This window comes from Zeugodacus cucurbitae, chromosome 4 (assembly GCF_028554725.1).
Source record: "Zeugodacus cucurbitae isolate PBARC_wt_2022May chromosome 4, idZeuCucr1.2, whole genome shotgun sequence".
In the NCBI taxonomy this organism is placed as follows: Eukaryota; Metazoa; Arthropoda; class Insecta; order Diptera; family Tephritidae; genus Zeugodacus; species Zeugodacus cucurbitae.
This window is the reverse complement of record NC_071669.1, coordinates 63,033,432-63,059,846: the sequence shown is the minus strand read 5'-3', so window position 1 is coordinate 63,059,846 and position 26,415 is coordinate 63,033,432. Positions and strand designations below refer to the sequence as shown.

At 34.0% G+C, this 26,415-nt stretch overlaps 1 long non-coding RNA gene across 1 annotated transcript; it reads right to left on the bottom strand.

Annotated features, from left to right (window-relative positions):
- Positions 1–678: 678 nt before the first annotated feature.
- LOC128921561 (uncharacterized) lies at positions 679–25,232 on the bottom strand. Its single transcript, XR_008471000.1, has 3 exons — positions 25,098–25,232; positions 24,895–25,025; positions 679–1,444 (listed from the first exon to the last, which is right to left on the bottom strand). It is a non-coding gene; the product is annotated as an uncharacterized LOC128921561 (long non-coding RNA).
- Between the last annotated feature and the right edge of the window lie 1,183 nt (positions 25,233–26,415).

The window sequence follows — 26,415 nt, the reverse complement described above, 5'->3', positions numbered from 1 at the left end:
TCGAAATCATTCCTCAGCAGTTCGAAGTGATAGAGTACCAACCCCCCAAATCCCATTAATCTCACGGAACGTTTCTCTAGCGGATTTGCCTTTAAGGAAGGAAAACTTTAAAATAGCGCGAATTGCGGAGTTATTGAACTCCATGTTTACACGTCTATAGCTGTTGAACGCAATATCCAAATTAATTATGCATATCGTCGTTTTGTAGGTTATGTCAAGACCTTTCAAGGATGTATGGTATTGCCAGATACGAGCTCTGTAGCGCTTTATACATAGCCGCGAAATTCAAAATACAAAAAGGCGGATATTTGACAACCTTATATTATTAATTAATAATCGAACTTTGTGGGAGTATTGAATTTCATGCTTGGATTAAAATGGAAGAATCGACTTACCAGTCATATAACAGTTATATTCTAAACCCCAAAAAGGATAACTACAGAAACATAAATTATAACTATATTGTATTTCTCAGATAAAAAATAAAAAATGCGTCGTGCCACTGACCACTTTTGGGTAAAATTTCAAAGCTCACTTCCATTTCAACCGATTTGCTTTTACAGGAGATTTAGAGCGAGTTTAGCCATCAACAAACATATATACATTTCTGGTAGTCTGAACCCAGGATTCATTCCACATATTCTTCCATCTTCCTTATACATATTTTCCCACAAAAATTTGCTCACTGGGTAACCATCCATTATACTTGCATTATGCAAATGCACACAACTATACATATATCTGATTGTAAGTATAATACATATGTGCTTTGGCGGTGAAATTGAGCTGGCATTGTATTTGTCAATGCATCACTCCGAATCGAACATATTGATTACGGTGTATGCCTCGGCAAATGTTGCGTATGCGTACAGAGATGTAAACAGGAAAATTCAATAAGAAAACAAACAAAGATGTAAACTACAAGCGGAGCAGCAGCCGTTGAGAGCAGAGCAGTTGTGTTTCAATTCACCGCTGCTGAATGCATTGCCGCATGCAGTATTTGCCCACTGGCTAGTGTAGTGGCGAGTGACGAGTGGTCATCGACAGTGCGTGTGCTCAAATATATGCGATTGCAAATATATAAGGCTGCGTATGTAAATTGCAGGCTAGTTATTTTACACATTGATCCCTTTATTTGTGTTTCATCAGCGCGCCACTAAAATTTTCACACATCACATGCGTCCGACAAATTTGCTGTCCGCTGCTATTGATTTTGAAATTCTCTTAATTAATTACTTCGCATTACCCACATAGCGATTGCTGCGGGCCCCAGGCTGAGGCACCTGCTTGGTGAATGGGTGTGGGGAATACGTATTTGGTTCATGCATTCAATTATCGGATATTGGGGCATTTAATATGCAGGGCAGGGATTTGTTTTAACATAGAAATAAGGAATTAAAGCTTACCTTGGTTTTGGTGTCAGGATAGAATCGATGACATGTTCCTGGAAGAGCAAGGAATTAAATAAATTTAATAATAGTAAATCACTAGATTTTTTGAATTAGTTTCAATGTATTATTAAAAAATAATATTTTACAACTTTTCGTCGATATAAACTAGAGTAAATTTTTTTAATTTTGGTAAATATCTGAACTTATCACTTCGGTATATTTTATCATAATTTACGGATTCTTTTTATAAAGTTATTATTAAGTTAAGACATTTCCTCGTCTCCTCCGGAAACTGGTCAAAATTACTCAATTAAAATTACCATTATATTAGGTTGTAATATAACTCCCTTTCCGCCTTCTTGTCTTTTGAGTTTCGCGGCTATGTATAAAGCGCTATAGAGCTCGTATCTGGCAAAACTACACATCTTTGAAAGGTCTTGACATAACCTACAAAATGACGCTATGCATGATTAGTTTGGATATTGCGTTCAACAGTTATAAGGCACAGAAACGTTCAGTGAGGTTAATGGTGTTTTGGGGGAAGGTACTCTATCACTTCGAACTGCGGAGGATTGGTTTCGACGATTCAGAGCGTTTAAATCATCTGCAGAAGGCTGGATACACAAAAAAGCTTGCTGTTTGGGATCCGCATGATTTGACGCAAAAAAACCTTCTGGGCCGAATCAACAACTGCGATATGCTGCTGAAACGGAACGAACTCGACCGATTTTTGAAGTGGATGGTGACTGGCGACGAAAAATGGATCACATACGACAATATCAAGCGGTTGTGGTTGAAGGCCGGTGAATCGGCCCAAACTGTGGCCAAGGCTGCATTGATAGGCAGGAAGGTTTTGCTGTGTGTTTGGTGGGATTGGATCCACTATGAGCTGCTCCCATCTGGTCAGACGCTTAATTCTACCATCTACTGCGAACAACTGGACCGCTTGAAGCAGGCGACAATGCCAGACCACACGCTTCGTTGATGACTCCTCGGAAGCTACGGGAGCTCGGATGTGAGGTTTTATCGCATTCAACATGTAGCCCGGGCATAGCGCCAAGTGATTATCACCTGTTCCTATCCATCGCGAACGCCATTGGTGGTGTGAAGTTGAACTTAAAAGAGGCTTGTGATAAGTGGCTGTCCGAGTTCTTCGGAAATAAGGAGGGGGGTATTATGAATCTTCTCAGCAAATATTACTTAACTTAAAAAACCAACTATTATGGTTCAAAGATCTAGAGTTATTTGCTTTAACATACTAATCAGCTCTCTGTTAAGCTCTCTTCGGTCAAACCTTGTAAATACAACTTATCTTCATGGTTTACACTTTAACTCTAAACCGAACAGAGAAATTCTGGGCAAGTCACAAGTAGGCCGAAAATTATACTTCAAGGTCTCATTCAGTCTTATATTATAATGAGTCGAGCTGCTTCATTTTCTTTCTGAATATATTGTAATAATTCTTCAAAATATTGCAACGAATGCTTCCGGGGAGATTTTATATTTGTTTGAACATTACAGACCAAAAAACACTGGTTCAAGCTCTATAGAGTAAATGAAATTTTACCGAAGTCAAATCTAACAAGATTCGAAATTGAGTACATATGGAAATATAAAATCAAGTTATTTCATTTACCAACTGGCGCTGAGCGAAAGCCCTGATGGTTACTTCATTTGCATCAAATGATAAGCGTGGTCGAGCTTTTGCTGGCAATTAAGCTTTCTTATGAATAACTTTCCATTTTGCTACTGCATTACACAACACAAAGTTGCAAGTTGTTGATAAGAAAGTGTGTGTGTGCAAAGAGCTTGTGGCGTGATATTTTATGATTTGCTGTATAAATTACATATCACATAGTAAATATGTATATGAGTGTACTTGACTGTGTGTGCGTAACTCATTTTCATCATCAATGCAAATTTTCCATCAATTCTCTTAGCTTTTTTCCGCACTTCTTTTCTACCTTGGCTGCAATTTTCTTTAATGCACTTACAAGCAACACGCAATATCCAACGTGCAACATCCAACAGCAACATGCCAGAAACAGGCGAAGCTATTGCACAACACAACAACGAAGATGCTGCTGATTGCTAGCTGGAATATGGTATAAATTTATGCAAATGCAGCGGAGAGCTCTTTTATTTTCAGTTCAATGAAGTTGTTTTTAATTTTAAGATTGATGACTGCAACTGACAGTGTCTGCTGGCCTCCTTGCCTTCTTGCTTTATGTGCAATATGCAATGTAATAATTTGTTTTTGTTGTTATTATGTGTTGCGCATAAAATGATGAAGTGTGAGTCGGAGAAAAAGCAATCAGCGGGATAAAATCAGCAGAGATACTTCTATAGATAAATACGTACTTATGGAAGTACATATATGTATGTGGATCTGTATGTGTGCAACCAAGGAAGTTGACTCTTCGAAAGGTGTCTGTGTTCAAATTCGATTCACAGTTTAGTGTGTAGAGTTTCGAAACTCTACTTGAATTTTACACATTTTGAATTTTCGATTCCGAATTTGTAGTTTAGTGTCGAATTTCGTATTTCAAATTTCGAATTTTCAGTTTTGATTATTGATTTTTGAATTTCGAATTTTGATTTTGAATTTCAAAATTTGAATAATGAATATTTAGTTTTAAATTTCGAATTTTGAATATTGATTTTTGAATTTCGAATTTTAACTTTTTGATTTTGAATATTTAAGTTTTGAATATTTAATTTTCAATTTCGAATTTTGACATTTTGATTTCGAATTTTAAACTTTGAATTTTCGACTTTTTGATTTTGAATTTTTTTCGGATTTTAAGCTTTGTAATAATCAAAATCAACTTTCGTATTTTCATTCGGAATATTCGAATTTTGAATTTTAAGTTTTAAACTTCGAATTATGAATTATGAATTATGAATTATGAATTATGAATTATGAATTATGAATTATGAATTATGAATTATGAATTATGAATTATGAATTATGAATTATGAATTATGAATTATGAATTATGAATTATGAATTATGAATTATGAATTATGAATTATGAATTATGAATTATGAATTATGAATTATGAATTATGAATTATGAATTATGAATTATGAATTATGAATTATGAATTATGAATTATGAATTATGAATTATGAATTATGAATTATGAATTATGAATTACGAATTATGAATTATGAATTATGAATTATGAATTATGAATTATGAATTATGAATTATGAATTATGAATTATGAATTATGAACTATGAATTATGAATTATTAATTATGAATTATGAATTATGAATTATGAATTATGAATTATGAATTATGAACTATGTATTATGAATTAAGAATTATGAATTATGAATTATGAATTGTGAATTACGAAATATGAATTATGAATTATGAATTATGAACTATGAATTATGAATTATGAATTATGAATTATGAATTATGAATTATGAATTACGAATTATGTATTATGAATTATGAATTATGAATTATGAATTATGAATTGTGAATTACGAAATATGAATTATGAATTATGAATTATGAATTATGAACTATGAATTATGAATTATGAATTATGAATTATGAATTATGAATTGTGAATTACGAAATATGAATTATGAATTATGAATTATGAATTATGAATTATGAATTATGAATTATGAATTATGAATTATGTATTATGAATTATGAATTATGAATTATGAATTATGAATTATGAATTATGAATTATGAATTATGAATTATGAATTATGAATTATGACTTACGAATTATGAATTAGATATTAGATATTATGAATTATGAATTATGAATTATGAATTATGAATTATGAATTACGAATTATGTATTATGAATTATGAATTATGAATTATGAATTATGAATTGTGAATTACGAAATATGAATTATGAATTATGAATTATGAACTATGAATTATGAATTATGAATTATGAATTATGAATTATGAATTATGAATTGTGAATTACGAAATATGAATTATGAATTATGAATTATGAATTATGAATTATGAATTATGAATTATGAATTATGAATTACGAATTATGTATTATGAATTATGAATTATGAATTATGAATTATGAATTGTGAATTATGAAATATGAATTATGAATTATGAATTATGAACTATGAATTATGAATTATGAATTATGAATTATGAATTATGAATTGTGAATTACGAAATATGAATTATGAATTATGAATTATGAATTATGAATTATGAATTATGAATTATGAATTATGAATTATGTATTATGAATTATGAATTATGAATTATGAATTATGAATTATGAATTATGAATTATGAATTACGAATTATGTATTATGAATTATGAATTATGAATTATGAATTATGAATTGTGAATTACGAAATATGAATTATGAATTATGAATTATGAACTATGAATTATGAATTATGAATTATGAATTATGAATTATGAATTGTGAATTACGAAATATGAATTATGAATTATGAATTATGAATTATGAATTATGAATTATGAATTATGAATTATGAATTATGTATTATGAATTATGAATTATGAATTATGAATTATGAATTATGAATTATGAATTATGAATTATGAATTATGAATTATGAATTATGAATTATGAATTATGACTTACGAATTATGAATTAGATATTAGATATTATGAATTATGAATTATAAATTATGAATTATGTACTGGGAATTATGAATTATGAATTACGAATTATGAATAATTTTGGAATTTTGTATTCAAGATATTTTTTTAGTTTATAGTAAAATATTACAAAAACATTAAAATCTCTTCTTAGCAAGATTTATTATTATACACTCCTAAGCATTTAAGTTTCAGAATAATATCAAAATTCCTGTATTGCTTTGGTAATGCGAATAAATCAAGCTGGTTTGCTTGAAGAATAATTCATATTTTCTTTAGTAAATTTTAGGTCAATATTTGTCTGTTGCATAACGGATTTTCGCTTTTCTGTTATTATTGAAAATGTCAATAATTTCGCAGTGCAAACTGCAGCAAATAAATTTCATTAATAATGCATATTATCTGAATACTTAATACAATCATACACACATATTTGCCAGGCAAGAATAAATGCTTATTAAAAGCGGCTTAAAGGCGCACATATACACGAATACATACACAGAAAGTTTAAATTAATTATATACATATATGTTAATATGCTCTTATTATATTACATAAGTATATAAAGCTTTCATACTATAATACAAAGCGACCACTCACACCTTCTTACCTGTTTGCCGCACATATTTATTTAAAGTATTTCGAACATTGTCGTTTAATAAAATTAATTCAGCCGTCGTCAGGCTCATTTTAAAGCTTGCGCTCTTAATGAAGCGTATATATTTATTGAAATACATACATATATATGTATATGGTTATGTATGTATGTATTTAATACATTTACAATATTGCATTATTCGTATTCAACGCCTTGTTCGTTCGTATGTGGCTTGCGAGTTCAAAGTGTATGCCGATTGCATTAAAGTTTAAATGTAATAAATAAATGATTAAAATGAATATGCCATCAGCCAAAGGCTTTTACCTGATTCTCTTTTTTCAGATTACGCACGGCTTTTAACACAAAGTGCAGCTTAAAGGTATTGGGTTCACTGGTGGTGACATATTTGATTTAAATTTTATTATATTACATTCATTGTAAACTAAAATATTGTATTTGAGCTTTAGCAAAGCTTTAAGCTTGTCATTATAATTCTATTATTATAATAATTCTCATAACATTATTTATGATATCATATTCACTCTCACTGCATTCCCCGCGTGGTAGCTGTTGAAACCACTAATTTCCAAAGCCACGCCAACAATTATCCCCCTGTGTTGTCTCAGCGGTTGCAGGTCAAATGTTATACTAATTGCCTATGTGGCAACTATGGTTAGCATCACTAATGCAACACAGTCAATTTGGTGCTTGACAAATGCCGATAGGCGTTTGAGCATATTTGAGTAGTTGTACTGTTAAGTAAGTAGAATATATGTATGTATTTGAATGGTGAAATTAATTATTGATATTTAATCTTAAAGAAGGTAGCGGACACTCAGAAAGTAGGCAAACTTAAATTTACAGAAATTATCGTTTCGTTTCATACTTGAATATCGATAACTTTGGTAATAGTGTTTTTTATTAAAAAATATCGATTCATTATTGTATGAAATGTGTCAAATTGTGCTGAACATAAACGTCAAAAAAACGGGTTCTTGGTTTGACAGCTATTTTGACAGTTGTCCTGACAGCTGGTTTGACATCTAGTTTGACAACTAATTTGACGGCTAATTTGACAACTATCCTTCCCAGAAGTTCTACATCTTTAAGAAATATCTTATGCGAATAGAAATTGAATCCTGCTGCATTTACATTCAATTGAACACCAAACCAATTTACTAAAATGCTTCACAAGCTGTAATAGGATTTAACATTTTAATTTTTAGGGCTTCGCAGTTAGCACTTGTCGGCATTTACGAATGCTTAAACGTTTTTCATTGGTATTTTAACTTTATCTTATTCATTTATCCTTCTTCGGTTACGTTTTGAACGCAAAGCAATCGACTATGAGGGTGACTCAAATAGGATTAGTTTGTTAAAACGAGGGTTAAGTTATAAACTGTATATGTGTTAGTAATATGGTGTTAAAATATCCTACTAATTCTTTTTTACAGGAGAAAAGGATAAAATTAAAACCATTTTAGAAATTCAGAAGCAAATGTTGGTGTTTCCAAGAGTTTAATCCAAAGTCGACAATCGGGTAAATTTTCAAATATTTTTAAATAATCGATTAATAAGTTATCGTTATAAAATATCAAAAAACAAGTAAGGAAGGGCTAAGCTCGGGTGTAACCGAACATTTTATACTCTCGCAATTTATTGATGTAATTTTATAAAGATGACACAATTCGACCCATATATTGGGTATAAAGTTCAATAGAATAACGAAAATCATCATAAATAGTATATGGGGACTGAGGTAATTTCTAAACCGATTTCACTCGTTTCCACCACCAAGATACAATGTATCGAAGACTATACGCTCACTTAATTTAATATTACTTATAATTAGGTATATGGGATCTGGGGAAGTTATGACCCGATTTTTACCATTTCAGGTACAGAGAGAAACTGTTATAAGAAAAAAATTCAGAGGGAATGAATTACATTAAAATATCTGAGGGATTTACCTAAGTATATTTTCGGGGAAAAATTACCCTTAGGCACTGAGTTCTTCATGTTCGATATCAGGGGCCTCGAAAAGTCATAGTTCGATTTTGATAATTTTTTCACAAGTGATGCAACAGATCATATGCAGTGTTTGTGTAAAGTTTTATTTCGCTATTTTCATTGGTTTCTAATGTATATATTATAAAGTGAAGGAATAAGATGTAATTCAAAAATGAGTTATATGGTAAGTTGTCGTGGTTGTGAACCAATTTCGTCCATTTTTCACACGTGTCATCAGGGTGTCAAGAAAATATTATATACCGAATTTCATTGAAATCTGTCTAGTAGTTCCTGAGATATGGTTTTTGACCCATAAGTGGGCGACGCCACGCCCATTTTCCATTTTGTAAAAAAATCTCAGTGCAGCTTCCTCCTGCCATTTCTTATGTAAAATTTGATGTTTCTGACGTTTTTCGTTAGTGAGTGAACGCACTTTTAGTAATTTTCAACCTAACCTTTGTATGGGAGGTGGGCGTGGTTATTATCCGATTTCTTTCATTTTTGGACTGTATAAGTAAATGGCTAAAATAAACGACTGCAGAAAGTTTGGTTTATATAGCTTTATTGGTTTGCGAGTTATATACAAAAACCCTATTTGGGGGTGGGGTCACGCCTCTTATATATAACTCTTATATTTCTTGGTGACACAAACAACCGTTAGGTGAACAAAACTATTATACTCTATGCAACAGGTTGCGAGAGTATAAAAATTAAATTTGTATATGAGTTGTGTTAAGAATACTCATAATATCCCATGTATTAATTTTGAAAACTCATTAAATTCAACACAAAAAATTTAAAATATTATGTCAACTCTTAATTTCACTGATTGACAGCGCTTAAATTCATACACACCCACATATTTTTACGACGGCACACGAATATTCCTGCGAACGAATTCCTATTAAGCACTTCCGACCACAAAGTCGACCACTTCATTGTCAGTTCAGTTTTCGAACGCATCAAGTAACCGACCGCAACAACATTCCACAGCTGTTAATCAAGGCAACTTAATTTGCTCCAAACCACCTCAATGCACTTCACTTGGCCGCCTCGAACTACCACTGCCTGTAATTCTACTCTGTCTTCGCATTTTTCCAACGCTTTGACGTTTGGCATTGCCAAGTCCCACACTTTCTGCTACAAGTACATAAATGCTTAGTGAGAGCGCTCGCTTTGCCGAAAGTAACGAGTATCTCTTGCGGAATGCCGTTAATAGCTGGGGGAAGTGTTGTTGCTGCTTTTGTATCTAATATCAGCGTCATGAAAGAGGGTTCCACAACACTGTGCTGTGTGTTGTTGGTGTAAACTCTTTACTATTTACCTTTACGCTGATCGCGCTCCCTTGCTCCTCTTGCTTTCCTTGGCAAACCGCATCAAATTCCAAATGCCACAAATTCTTAAGTATGCATACTTGTGAAGGCAATGGATAAGGATTAGCTGAAATAGTTTACAGCAGGTGTTGTTCGCAAGTAAGAGGGGTAAGCGGAGAATTCGTGGCGCATTTTTGTTTTCCTTTTCAACTGTTTCACTTTTTATGTGGGACTTGGAGTAATCGATTTTTAATAGTGTTTAAATCTTGGGTACCGACGATTGACTTAAAGTATTCGGTATTGATTCAAATATTTATATCTATGTTATTATAATTCAAACCGAGACTCTATGCATTCATAGTAGATTTGACGCAGGAAAAATGTCATAGAAGTATGATTGATTCCGAATACTGAGTTCGAGTATCACTTCAATATACTCATTATAGGAATTAAGTCTGAAAGTATTCTCATATCCACATCCTGGGTAACGCTAAATGATTTGCGTTCTTCGCGAACAAAGAACTCCTTACAGACTTCTGACATTAGATTTACATGGATAACGAATTAGGACTATGGTTGGTTTTGGATTTGATTGCAATCAAGGCTGATGGTCGAAGTATCCCGCCACCTAAGTATGCGGGGATGAAAACCTTCACAAATGACTGGCTGGATAATGCCAAGACTGTCTTCGTTCCATTAAAACACTGACAGTCTTCACATTACGTTCTTCTGCCATCATTATTAAGTTGATTGAGAAGTCTCTCTCTTTGTGCTGGTCGGCTCTGAACGAATTACGTCCACCCTCGTCTTGGTCTCTTAAATGAGGTAACCTTGGGACCCTTAAAGGTGATTACATTCTGGGAACTGGATAGCGGCTTTGAGTGGGGATCCTATTAGAATGAATAATGGCAACAATATAAAAATGGACGTCGACTTTTAAAACGGACAGGGTTCCTAGGGGGCTCTGTGCCATAAATGGCGGCAAGTCGGTAGTCAGTCAGTCGATAGAAACAGTTAGCAGAGCGGAAGCAAGAGGTGGAGCCTCTGCTAACTTTGTGGGGGGATCCTGGGAAAAACGCTAGAGAACAATTATATCTGAGAGTGAGAGGTTGTCATATCACTTTCCAAAGTTCTAGAATGAGCTTCCAACTGTAGGAGGGAAACTCTTGACAGACCGTGACAGCCGTCCAATATTTAAAGAAATATCATTTTAACATAATTATACTTCAGAAATATATTAACCTTTTTCTATTTTCTAATAATTCCATTTAAAATAATGTATTTTAGAATTAAAAAAATAATAATAATTTTCTGTCAAATCAAGCTTTTTATTATTTTGACCGAGAGCACTGCTTGAGTGTTTGCGTACGGACACTTAAAAGGGGTAGAGCGCGCTATGAGACTCACAGATAAGGCGAGCGGAAAATTCAATGAACACAAAGGGGACCAGCTCAAACAAACTAACTGCCAGCCAACTGTGGCATTGTGGCGACAAATTTCATATCGTTTATTCACTGCAATGCAACAATCACAGAGTGGCAACGGCGACAACACTGCACAGTTATACGCGAGGGAGCTGTGAGACCAGCGCTCTACCATTTTCTCAACTTTTTTTGCAATTTTTTTGTTTTTGCTTTCTTCACACTCATCACACGGACTGCCTTGACTTCGGTGGCTGACTGGCTGGTTGGCTGGCGTATGAGCAACTGGAAAATGACATTAGTAGAGTTGTTGTTGTTGTTGTTGTTGTTGCAGCTGTGCATATTTTTCTCTTGCCAACCACATTGTTGCTCTAGTGTCATAGCTGTCATCTGTTTGGCGTTGTTTTTCTTTCACAGCTGCAAGCATTTTAATTATAATTTGAAGTTTGGCAGCTGTGAAATTGCTTGTGCTGCCACTGCTACTGCTGTGCTGCAGCTGTTGATAGACGTCGGTGGCGCGCACAGTGGCCGTGATTGTGTGGTTAGCGCGCGCTTGAAGAGTCGCGGAAATCTCCCGAGTGTTAAGTGTGATTAAATTTGTACTTTGTATTGTGCGTTGCATTTTGTTTTTGTGCAATTTTATTTTGTTATTTCACTTTCGTGATTTTCTTTTAATTTTTACATTTGACAAATGCACAAAGTCATGAGCAGTCTGATCAGTTACAGTGTGAGCTTGATTTCGTTTTTGCTGAATAAATATTTAAATTGAAAAAATTTCTTTAATGGAAAAACAAATTAATTGTTTTTGCATCCAAATAGTTCAGCTGTTTAAATCTCTTTATTATCTCTTCCATATGGAGATAGGAGTTTGATCTCTTCACCTCATTCCCATTGTTTTTTCAGTTTTTGTCACAACTTTTTCGAAAACTTTTTTTGCGGTTCACCTGTTGGTTTGAAGGTATGCTTAATTTTGTGTGCTCGTACGTGACATTTCAGTGAAAAATGTCGGTACGAACTCAGATTTAATTGTTTGGAGCAGAGCTGAGTTATTTTTAATATTTGCGACAAAATGAAATGGTTGAATATTGAAAAAGTTATCTAATTTAGAATAATATTAAAAAAAGTAGGAAAAGGACAAATGTAAGCCCTGCCGAGTATTATGTAATTAAGTTCACAGTTAAGGTGCTAAGCGAATCTATGTTGGATATTATCTCTTAATTTGGGTTTCAGATCCCCGAGCCATTATTTTTTCGAACAGAGATCGTCGATCTACTACTTCGGAGTTCAGCATATTTCAGGGAAGTCTCTTAGATAGCAGATCTGCAATGCGATCTTGTATAAATCTATCAGTCACTAGATTGACGAACACTTTCAGGGCTGGAGTGTTTTCGTCCATTCGGACAACATGACCTAGCCAGCGTAGCCGCTGTGTTTTTATTCGCTGAACTATGTCAATGTCGTCGTATAACTCGTACAGCTCATCGTACCATCGTCTGCGGTATTCGCCATCGCCAATGTTCTGAGGACCATAAATCTTGCGCAAAATTTTCCTTTCGAAAACTCCTAGTGTCGTCTCATCTGATGTTGACATCGTCCAAGCTTCTGCACCATAAAGCAGGATGGGAATGATAAGCGACTTGTAGAGTTTGATTTTGGTTCGTCGAGAGAGGACTGTACTGTTCAATTGCCTACTGAGTCCAAAGTAGCACCTGTTGGCAAGAGTGATTCTGCGTTGGATTTCGAGGCTGACATTGTTGGTGTTGTTAATGCTGGTTCCCAGGTATACGAAATTATCTACGACTTCGAAGTTGTGACTTTCAACAGTGACGTGGGAGCCAAGACGCGAGTGCGCCGACTGTTTGCTTGATGACAGGAGATGTTTCGTCTTGTCCTCATTCATCTCCAGACCCATTCGCTTCACCTCCTTATCCATGCGGGAAAAAGCAGAACAAACGGCGCGGTTGTTGCTTCCGATGATATCAATATCATCGGGGTACGCAAGGAGCTGTACACTCTTGTAGAAGATTGTACCTTCTCTATTTAGCTCTGCAGCTCGTATTATTTTTTCCAACATCAAGTTAAAGAAGTCGCACGATACTGAGTCACCTTGTCTGAAACCTCGTTTGGTATCGAACGGCTCGGAGAGGTCCTTCCCAATCATGACGGAGCTTTTGGTGTTGCTCAACGTCAACTTACACAGCCGTATTAGCTTTGCGGGGATACCAAATTCAGACATCGCGGCATAAAGGCAGCTCCTTTTCGTGCTGTCGAAAGCAGCTTTAAAATCGACAAAAAGGTGGTGTGTGTCGATCTTTCACGGGTCTTTCCAAGAATTGGCGCATGATAAATATCTGGTCAGTTGTTGATTTTCCAGGTCTAAAGCCGCACTGATAAGGTCCAATCAGTTTGTTGACGGTGAGCTTTAGTCTTTCACACAGTACGCTCGATAGAACCTTTAGGAGGCTTATCCCACGGTATAATAAAAGATCTCCTAATTTTAGCTATCTATAAGGAGATTCTGGAAACAAAAACTCGTTCGAAATTGTCTGAGTAGATTAGTCTACGTAGTAGACGTTTGACACTTCAAAAAACTTATCAACAAATGTCCAACAGTGATCTCCCGGCTCAAGGATCAGTCCAAATACCTAACGCAGCATACTCTATTAGGAAATACAACAAACTCTACTCTACTAGCACATTGTTAAATTAATCAATGGCATTTGCGACCAGATTGTCTGTCGTAAATCTAAAGAAAAATTTATTCCAAGTTATGAGATTCATAAACTTTTTGAAACTTGAATTAAGTCATATTCATGATAATAGTAACCAAATTTATCTCTAAACTCGCTAATGACAATCGTAGGCCAATGCCAAAAAAAGCAACAAAATACTTATACAAACAGACGAAGACTTCTAACTAAAATACTTAGTTTTCATAACTGTACTTCATAAAAATATTCCTCAAATTTCCCTTTCCTCTTCTCAATATCTTCAAGATGGCAATGCGTTTAAACCTAACTTACAGTATCTCTTCCAATTCCTACTAAACCTCAACCAACTTACGCGCAATATTACCTGGTATAACCCAAATTAACCCGCACATAAACAAATACTAAAGTTAAAATACTTAAATTCAACTCTCATCCCCACTCTTTGCACAATATATTGTTTTAACAGTTCTTACGCCCAACATTCAAAAACAAACTTGAAAACTATGCACTTGATGGCAGCGCGTAAGGCAAACTCAGCGGGTGGAATTTTGAAAATTTGTTGTTAGTAATTGGTAGTCATTTCCACAGCTAACAGTATCCGTCAACAACTTCCGGCACGTCGTCGCTGCGTTCAAATTCGTTTAGCGCGTAAATAATAATGCGTTCGTGGAAATGAGCGAAGTCATGCTGGCTGGCGATGATGAAATATATACGCAACAACAACAGTAACAACAATGTGCTATGCAAAATAGACACAACAACAACACTATGAAGTAGCTGCAACAAATTTTTCTTGTATAACGGAAGTAAGCGCTTGGGAAATGTTGCGCCACTTCGTTTAAGTTCAAGCTGTTCACTTTGCTGGCGCTTCATTGTTTCAACTTTTCAGTTTTGTAAATATTTGAATTTAGATTGGCAGTGCACTTAACGTGCTTAACGTATGTGAATGGCATTTTCAGAGTAGTTTAATGGGAATTTAATTGAATGGATTTTGAAAATAGCGAGAATTATTATTTTATATTTCTTCAGCCATAGTTTCATTAAAAATTTTTCCGTATAAGTATCAATGTATACCAAAGTGGCAGCCATGGCGTATGAGTAACTATATTATTCAATGCGCAATCCAGAATAAATTGTGAAAACGGAATTCACATATATCACACATTATTTCAATGCTTTGGACAGTTTATCTCGCCATTGATGATTGCTATAAATTTCACTTTTCATAACTGATCTGAATTGTGGCTGTGGTATTATTTCATTTCCTACATTCCTTGTAATTTCCGTTCAATAACTGATGTAATAACATATTATGGAAAGTGTTTTAGTAAATAGTAAATGATGTGGGTAACAGAATAAACAACATAATATTTAAATAAATTATCATCACAACAAAAAAAAAGAAATTTCTATAAAAGTTGGCAAATATCCCTTCCGCTTTTTTGCCTTTATTCAATGCTTTATAAAAAGTGTTACAGTGATCGGATTTAAAAATGCGCCGTTTCGTTCGATAACCTCCCTCGTAGAAGCCCTCATCCTTATTTACGAAGAACTCGGACAGCCACTTTTCACAAGCCTCTTTTGAGTTCAACTTTACTCCACCAAGGGCGTTTGCCATGGACAGCAACAGGTGGCAATCACTGGCACTATGTCCGGGCTATATGGTGGATGTGATAAAACCTCCCATCCGAGCTCCCGTAGCTTCTGACGAGTCATCAACGAAGTATGGTCTGGCGTTGTCCTGGTGGAACATAACACCCTCCCTGTTGGCCGATCTGGTCGATCGCCTGCTTCAAGCGGTCAAGTTCGCAGTAGATGGTTGAATTAAGCGTTTGGCTATATGGAAGCAGCTCCTAGTGGATTATACCTTTCCAATCACACCAAACACACAGTGAAACCTTCATGTCCGTCAACCCTAGCTTGGCCACTGTTTGAGACGATTCACCACCCTTCGACCACGACCGTTTTCGCTTGATATTGTCGTATGTGATCCATTTTTCGTCGCCAGTCACCATCCACTTCAAAAATAGGTCGAGTTGGTTCCGTTTCAGCAGCATATGACAGGCGTTGATTTGGTCCAGAAGGATTTTTGTCGTCAAATCATGCGGCACCCAAACATCAAGCTTTTTTGTGTACCCAGCCTTCTGCAGATGGTTTAAAATGGTTTGGTCCTAGACGATGTCGCGAGATGACACATGCCGGTCTAACTCGGTGTTTTCCATGATTTGATCGATATTCGTCGTCACAGGTCTTCCGACGGCTGGCTTATCGATGGTGTCGAATTTCGGCGTTAGTGAACTCCATGTGTACACGTCCATAACTGTTAAACGCAATATCTAAACTAATCATGCATAGCGTCGTTTTGTAGGTCATGTCAGGACCTTTCAGATATGAGCTCAGTAGCGCTTTATACATAGCCGCGAAATTCAAAAGACAAAAAGGCGGAAGGGGGATATTTGTCAACCTAATATTTATTTTGAATCGTAAATCGATCTAGATCAGCGCTTTAATCGAGCAGAGGCCGGTTAATTAATCAATTAGTTCCTTCTTTGATTTATGGATCCTTACTCTTCCTATTCTTATTAGTTTTTCGTTTACATTCCGCCAGCGATAGTTTTATTTGCTGCAGGTCAGGATAGACAATAGAAAAACCATTTCATCAACTTTGACTCGAGGGTTCTAAACTTATCTAAAATATCTCCTTTGAGAAGAATGGAAAAGGGTTCCAAATATAACTTCATATGCTCTGAATAGAAGTCCTCTTCATATTTTTTGGGCTTGGAGTCAATGATCTCATAGAAAAAGTGAAAATATATTCATGCTGCACCCCGTCAGTCTTTTCAGAGGTCAAGAGTGAACGTTGAATAGAAAATATGTTCAGCTTTTCATTACTCATTGTGATTATCTTAATATATTTGAATAGTTCTCGAGATGGGGCATACGATTTTTTTGTTGCTCTTGTAAATTCACATAAAATTTCAACAATAATAATTTCAGTATAGAAATGAAAAGGCCGCACCGCACAACACTGGTCAAGAACGTGGACCTGAACTATTTTCTAACGCTTGGTGACACGAAATAACTATTTTAGCGACAGATTCACATAGCAATAAACTCAACAGTGATTAAAACCCGAGATATTGTGACACTACACACGTATTCCACACATACTTATCGCACTTTATGGCATAACCTTACTGCTTATTGTCAATAAAAACCGGTGTCGTACATAATAGCCATATTTATGCGCCTCGGTATACAAGCATAATAGGCACTTCAGCAAATAGTGATAAAATTAATGTATGCAATTTGCACTTGAACCAAACGCCGGGCGAGCGACTGCAGCTGCATAAATTTAACGCTGCGACGCCTCAGCCAAGCGCTGCATTATTTATTGATGCAGAAAATTTGCAATGCTTAAGCATTTTAGTGGCAATGAAAGCTTTTATTTTTATCTGTGCCTTTTTTGCAATTCTTTCACAAGTGTAGTGTAGAGCATATGTATGCGTTTAGTTGGCATGCAAAATTTATGCTTATTTAAAACTTAAGAGGCATGCAGCAATTCATTATGATTATTTTCACTAATATTATGGCGTACACGGAAGAACATAATGAGATTTTGTGTTTTTAGTTGCGTTCTAAAAGTAAGAAATTAAAGAAGATTCTTATGATTGTGTTGGTTAAAGTTATATTGCGCTTGGCATAAGCTGCTGTAGACTGATAAGCAAAGCTTTGAATATTTTTAATGTGTTTGTAAAATAATGATTCGCTTCGAAGGAGCTTATTATGTGATGTTATGAAAAGTTTAATGGGTTGAAGCTCAAGGCCTTGCTGTTTTCTTTAGTTTGCCGTGATTACTTTAAGTTTTTATTCGCAGATCAAAATAAGAAGGCTAAGGAATATCATTGTTCAGTATTCTGGGCTGTCTAATATCTTATACAAAAACTTCTAGACCCTAAATGTAATAAATTTCAGTGAAGAAACATACTCTATTTACTAGCCTAGTCTTATAAAGATTAAGATCTCGTTTTTATACTCTCGCAACAAAAGCGTTGTTCACATAACGGTTGTTTGTAAGTCATGAAACTATATGGTTATGTATATCAAAATGATCACGATGACGAGACGAGTTGAAATCCGGATGTATATCTCCGTCCGTCCGGATAACTTGAGTAAAAATTAAGATATCTTCACGATACTTGGTACACATGTTCCTTCGAGGAACGCTCACTAAATGGCAAAAACTGAAAACCTTTGGTACAAAGGATCGCAAAGCGAAGGGGGTGTATTTTTTTTATTGGAATATATCTCGCAAACCAATAAAGCTATATAAAACAAACTTTCTGCAGTCGTTTATTTTAGCCACTTCTTAATGCAGTCCAAAAATGAAAGAAATCTGATTATAACCATGCCCACCTCCTATATAAAAGTTATGTTGAAAATTACTAAAAGCGGTTTAACTCACTAAGTGAAAAAGGGGCGTGGCGTTGCCCACTTATGGGTCAAAAATCATATCTCAAAAACTACTTGACCGATTTCAATGATATTCCGTACATTATAATTTCTTGGCATACTGGTAACACGGATGAAATGGACGAAATCGGTTCACAACCACGACTACTTTCCAAACAACTTAATTTTGAATTCCATGTGATTGCTTCATTTTATACACATAAGGAACTGTTGAAGAGAGACAAATACTGTATATCATCTGTGGCTTTACTTGCGGAAAAATTGTCGAAATCGGAATATAACTTTTCAAGGCGCCGGATATCGAACAAGAAGAACTCAGTGCGTAAGGGTAATTTTTCACCGAAAATATCGGTAAATCTCTCAGATATTTTAATTTTTTTAATAGGGTGTCTCTGTTCTAAAAATTATTAAAATCGGGCTATAACTTCCCCTAGCTCCCATACACCTAATTATATGTTTTTTAAAAATATGGTGGGCTTTATTCCGCATATGTCGGTTATGTGAGATATCTTGGCAAAATTAAGAGAGTGAAAATTAGTGAAATCGGTTCAGGAATTACCTCAGCACATATACTACATATAATGATTTTCGTTATTCTATTGGAATTTATGACGGATATATTGATCAAATTGTGTGTTCTATTAAAAAATTGCTGAAAATAAATTGCGAGAGTACAAAATGTTCGGTTACACCCGAAACCTTCATTTTGTTGTTATTTTCCATTCCCTGAAAATCTCCTTAAACAAAATATTTGGAGACTAAAACTCCATTAAACTCCACCGAAATTTCTGACGGTTTTAATGGCTAATATTCATTTCATATTTCTGATCTACCATATACATACTGTTATGTGTATCACTAGCAAATAACCAAACATTTATCTTCCATCAGTTGTACCTCGCGCTGTACGTGTGTGTGTGTGTCTGTGTGTGCGTGAAGCGACGCTAAAACAAATTACTTACGCTTGCACTCTGCCTTGGGAAATTGTATTACGAATATGTCATCTATGAAAACTCAATTTACTTAAATAAATAAACTGTTATGAATGTATGAATGTTTAATTCTTGTCACAGTTATGCAAATAGACATGAAAGCGTACCAAACGCTGACAGACGCGCACACTTACGAGTAGCTGCAATAACACAGTGAACCAAAAGTGTAGATTTTCGAAAACATTATAAAATACTGTACATACTTTTTAAAATTTAAAAATAAAATTTTAATAAAAATAAATTAGAAAAAATTATTAGAAATTATATTTTTAAACAAATTTTGAAATTGTGTAAAAATTACAAATTTTTTTATAAATCTTTTGGATGTGCCGCCACAATAACCTCTGATTTTTGGTTCATTGTGCTCACATAATCAAACAAGTAGATGAACACTGGATGAATGTCTCCTTATACACACACACACCATACAGCCATAAGTACACATGCTACTGCACCGAAATTCGAATATGTGAGTGAAAAACGCTCTGCGACTCGTTAAAAAAGCAACAAAACCAACGTTAATATTTCAACAAAGTTTTCGGAACAATAATACTCACATATGTAAATAACGGTGAAATATGCAGACATGCGTTTGCGAAGTGAGACCTGCGATACATACATACGTACATATAAATTCAAATTGAAAAGTTGTTAAATTGCTGTGTGCCACGTTGTGAGCGGCGTTTGAGTTATTCAAATATGTATGTATGTATATGTAAATACTTGAACCATTTTAACTTTTCCGAATTTCGACTATATTAATGTTTGCCTGATGATTTTGTTGGCACACTTTTGTTTCATATGCGGTTATTATCTTATCAGCGCTATATGAAAATGGAGGATATGTGTTTCCTATTGATAGTAATTGATTAAGGAGCTAAAAGAGTTTTCAGAAAGGTCTTTTAGAGACTTTATTGAAGTCTTTAAAAACTAGTAAGGCTGATACTAGAGCTTCAAATCGGCAATGTTCCACTTGGTCGGATTTTAACCGAAAAAAAAAATTATTTAAAAATTGAACTCCGTAATCTCAAAATATAAGGTTATTATGAGCTAGAAATTCATATAGCAATAAATGGTCACCCATCTTAATAACCAGCAATCATTATTGGATAATATATGAAGAAAATATAGCAGTCATAGATGAGAGTGTATATGAAGGCCGTAGAGGGTCGATTCGTCGCAATTCGCAGCAACTGGAGCTGACGAATGGAACGACTTGACGTCGAGATCTTAAATTATCGGCTCATATTTCATGAAAAATGATGCCGGTGAGAACGTAACCGTAAATGGCGACCGTTATCGCGCCATGATAACCGACTATTTGATGTCTGAAATTGAAGCACGTGAGCTTAGCGACATTTGGTTTCAGACGACGGCACTTCCCACACATCACATCAATCAAGGGATTTATTGAGAGATTACTTCGCTCAGCCGATAATTACAAGTTTTTGGCCGGCCGATTGATCACCTTTAGACATCTTTAGACTATTTCTGTGGGGATATGTAAAGTCTAAAGCCCCACTTCGATTCATGCCTTGGAGCAAAACATCACTCGTATCATTCGCCAGTTACCGAAATCGAAATGCCCATACGAATCAACAAAAATTGGACTCAACGGAGCGACAATGAGACACGTTGCCGCGGATAATATTTGAAAAAGATAATTTAAAAAAAAAATAAATGCTAAGAAAGTTCTTTAGAATGATAATAAACATCCCTCATTAAATGTGAATTTTCTGTGTTTTTTCTTTAAACAAGTTGGCAACCTCGAAATGGATCACTCTTTATTTAGTTGAAACATATCGTTTAGTATATGGTGGTATCATGGTATCATTTGTCACAGGTTATTAGGTTAGGAATATTTTAAGCATACTACTAATAATACTTGAAAAGAATTAGTGGATCGTACCCAAATGAATCGATTTCATTACCTTCATTCTGCCAAACGTGGGATATGTAATCGCACAGAAATTATTGAATCTATCAATACCATCCAGAGTAATATTCTCTCACTTGCTCTCTCTTTGGTTTTCATTGAACTCAACGAACCCAAAAACACGATCAATAAATTTCTCTATGCTATTCCAGAACATTTTGATTATGCCTAACCAGATTTCGTTCAAGGTGATTGTTTCAAGTTTTAAAGTTCCAGAATTAAATTTACTCCGAAAAACTCATCAAGATTTGTTTCTGGACATAAAGTTCGCTTTAGCTAAAGAGGCCAACGGTGTGATTCTACCTTAGACTATGGGAAGTAGTTTTGATGTGAAAATAAATTTGAAGAAAATAAATTTTGTATTCGAAATAAGAACATGTAGCTTAGCTTAGGGTTCAAGAATTTGTAAAAAATAATCCTATATTTGTACACTTTAATTTAAATATAAGTGATTCCTTACTTTTAAAGACTTTTATATAATATTTAAGCATTTCATTGCTGACATTTTAACGTCGCTCTTAACCGCTGACACTTAAAGCATGAAGACGCTGTGAGAAGTGTTTTCACTCTAGTTAGTCTTTAAGAGGCACTTCAGTTGGACATTTCACATGACACCAAAGCAAGAAACTTGGAACACATTTAAAGAAAATAAATATCAAGAGGAAGAAGAGAACAGAGTTTCACGCAAAGCTTTCACGGCGTGTATGCTTTTGCGTTCGCTGCGTTCGCATGTCATCGAACAGAATATCGTTAGAAATTCACACAAATGTTGCCACTTAAAACAATTGTTGACACACTTGGTGGCAAGTGCCTAACTAAAGACAGCAAAGTACTGTTGATCCAATTGAATGATTGGCAGACAAAGTATGGAAAAAGAAAAGGTTGTCAAATACACTCACTTCAACAATGACACGCACTTGCAGTTATATAACTGTTACTTGTTGGAATAAGCGGATTGGTGTGCACTTTATTATAACTTATACATAGTTGCCACTTACAGGTGGGGCTAAAGGTCTTATGTACCCGTAGTAAGATAATCAGCTCAGATTGATTGAGTCATCAAATGTTTGATTTGTATCAAACTACTTTATAAAACTAAAAATTTTGATTTCGCTTTCAATTCAATTTGAAACACCTACAACAAAAAGTTAAAATCATTTCGAAATTATTGAAATAACTGTTATTAATAATGTGAGTGTTTTCAAAAAAAGAATACATATCGCTTATACGATATATCAATTTTTCAGCAAATAAATGTTGGCATGAGTTTGCTTCTAAAAAATTTAGACAATTTCTTTTCCACAAATTTTCTACTTCACTTTTTGCTTATTTCAATTTTTTTTTTTTGCTTATTTCAACTCGCTTGCTGTCATGACTTGGCACTGGCTGCCTGTTGATGAATTGAAAATGGCTGCTAAACAGACATTGAAGATGGCAGCTGTCATAATAAACGTAGGAAAACGAAAAAGAATGACAATAATCATTTATTCATGCGTCAGGTGTGCGGCAAGGACAAGTAGATATATATGCATGTGTGTAATGTGTGTGTATGTGGCATAAAAAATCGGTCTTTTGGTTTCCAAATTATTATAAAATAAACAATTTAATTTATGAGAGTACAAAATAAATAACTTTCAAACACACATAAATAAATCTAACGAAGTGGATGCATTTATCAATGGTTGGGCGCGGCTAAATTTGTTTAATATGAGTTAAGGGGCATGGGTTTTGTCGCGTAAAAATGGTATATTTTAAATATTTTTTCCATGTAAAAAATTATTTATTTAATTCAAACTTTTTTCTGTCTTATAGATACAGATTTATAGAATAATTTCTGAAATTTTCAAAAAAAAGTAAAACTCCTCCATTGCGACGTCATTTCCGGTGACCCCTCGGAAAAAAAGTGCGTCCGCGTTGTCAGCGTAACTCCTGACAGGATCATCCAAAATGAAAGAAAGTGTTTTAGGTAAGACCATAAACTCGTGCTTCAACGAAGGAAAGACAAATATAGTGAAAATTGGAATTTTGGCAGATATTTTTACAAAAAGAAAAATTTCGGTCCAATTTACCTGACATTTTGTTTTTTTTTAAATAGTTGTAATTGAAAAAAAAGTAAAATCCTTCGTTCAAGCACGAACGAGTTAATTGTATTTTGAACACCTGTTCAAAATTTCATCAAGATCGGTTGAGTACTTTTCGAGAAATTTGAAATTTGACAACCGACTTTGAAAACACGGTTCCGAGAAAAACGCGTTTAAAGTTTTGAGTAACAATAATACCTGACTTGGAGCGCACACCTTCCAAAGGCTGTATCTCCGAAACTAATATTCGGATCGACTTGACAATTTAGGATAATATTCTTGAGATGTTGCCAAAATTATGACGGCCAAAAAAACAAAAAATCGATCTTTTGAATCCACGAAACCCATGTAACCCCTTAATGTAATGGTTACTCGGGAGCGAATGCACTTTTAAAATACATTTCATAAAATTTTTAAAATAGTATTTCAGTTTCAACACCATTTTTAAATATATAATAAATTTTTAATACCAACACATTTCTGCCACAACTTAGTTCACTCACTTATTATAAATCACCTGAAAATGTCCGCCTTACGCTTGTATAAAAAATTTAAAATTTATATAATTTAATTAACTTATCATACGCTGACACCGGAAAATCTGATCGTGTTAACAACTCAACAATAATACAAATATTGAAAAAAAAAAAAACAACTACAACTCGCACACGACTAAGTAATAAATTAAGTGCGCAATTTCTTATGTACATACAGACATATCTACATGTGCATACTGTTGCTGTAAAATACAGTTATATTTAAATTGCACAAGCATAAAAAATAATGCTGGAAGTAGTTAATTTACTAAAATATTTAAAGTATAATTAATAGTTTTGTTGTTGTTATTTTTTTCAATGTGTATTTTAAATGCACATAAAGTTCAGCGCAAGTTTTTTTTGCCTTTATATTTACTTACATGTGTATGTAGAGGTGTTGATAAAAACAAATTAAATGTTTATCCGAGCGCTTACACGCATTCACAGGTAAACATGGTTGAAATCCATTTATTGTGGTTCAGTGTTAAATGCAATCAACTGTGATTTAATTCCGGTAATTTTGAATTGAGTGTTGCAAATGTTTGCATATTTTTAAGCAAAAGTGCATATGTACATAGACATGTATATACATATAAGTGATTATAGATGCATAAATGCGGGCCAAAACTAGCTGGTAAATTTTATGCAATAAATTCAATTTTGTTGCTTTTCGTTATGATCATAATTAAGCTAGATAAAGCAGAAAATATTATTCACCTGTTTAAGAATAATATTTTTTTAAATTTATTAACAATTTTCGAGTAAATTTTCATTAAACATACCTGTTTCTGTAATCTTCAGTCGGTCACTAAATCCACTTACAGGTGCTGCCGCAATAATTCTGCTCTAAACAAGAGCTGCAGATGGCACTGCACAAAGTCCACAGCAACATCAGCAGTATTTGTGTGTATATCTGTAGTAATGTATAAATTTATGTACACATGTGAGAACATTTGAACTAAATTGCGTATAAGAATTAACTCACCTGCTAATATGTTAAATATGTTATTTCAAGGTCCTACATTCCTAACACACTGTGGATCACTAATGATTCTTTTAAATAATTCATAAATAACTACTATTTCTCAAACAAACCTATGCCAAGACCACGGATACCGAAATTAAACGATTATCGCGCACATATTAACACCCGGTTACATTTTCGACTTATTTTCAGTAGAAGCCTTACTATATTATTGAAATAATAACAAAACACAACATTTGGAAACATTAGCAAAGGAAATTTACAACTTTTTGCAAGCGAGAGCAAATTTGGTTAAGATGTTATGATTCGCGCCGACGGAAACTGACAGAAGCTGTAGCGTTAGCGCAAGTGCAGAGTTGCGTTTGATTAAAAAATCTACTACAATTTTTGAATAATTATTCAAAGAAAAAAGTAATAGAATTTAAAAGAAATAAAATGTTTATGTGATTTGATAAAATAAATAATATATTGCTTAAAGTCAGATTTTACTAATATTTCCCAATATTAGAACTTATTTTTAGAAAAACGTTAAATGTTGTATCAGCCATCCTATATACAACAGAGTATAGTAAAACAGTTAGACATACGATAAAAGAAGTTTTCTGCAATTTTCTTTGTTGTATTTTGCTATTGTTTGGCTCTTGACGTCTGTATCCCATGGCTTCGTTAGATGATTTATAAAATCTGTAAGTATAATATTATATTTTTTGTTTGCCTCCATACAATATAGAGGGACTCTATTAAAATTCTGCCTCGTTAGTAAAATTTTAAATTTTGTATTATGCCCTTGTCGAAAAGTTCGATTTATGGAAGGAAATTTGTATGAAAGTTGCATTCTATTGAAAATTCAAGTGTACCACTTATGGAGATCTTCGAGTTATGGAAGTTCCACTGTACTTTAATTATAGACTTCAAATAAGCCGCTGTATTTTATGTAAGCGGTAAGATTTATAAATGTTAAATCACGTTATTTCATCAAAATTCCCTTTATAAAGTCTCTAAAAAACAACCAAAGGATAGAGGTCATAATTAAATAAAATTCAAATAATAATTTATAATTGAAGAGCTTCAATATAGTATTGCAAAAGATCTTAAATAAAAGTTTATTATTATCTATTCTTAAAAAAAAAAAAAACTATAAATTTAACAAAAAATTAATTCTAATTTAGAATTTGTCGAAACCTATTGGCAAGGCACAATTTATAACATGCATTCACACACAACGGCAACGCCCGGTTAGTGTCAAACTTCCGCGTCATTTGAACTGTTCCGTAATTGTTTCCGCGGAGTCTCGAATTTATTGAAAAATGTGATTTAA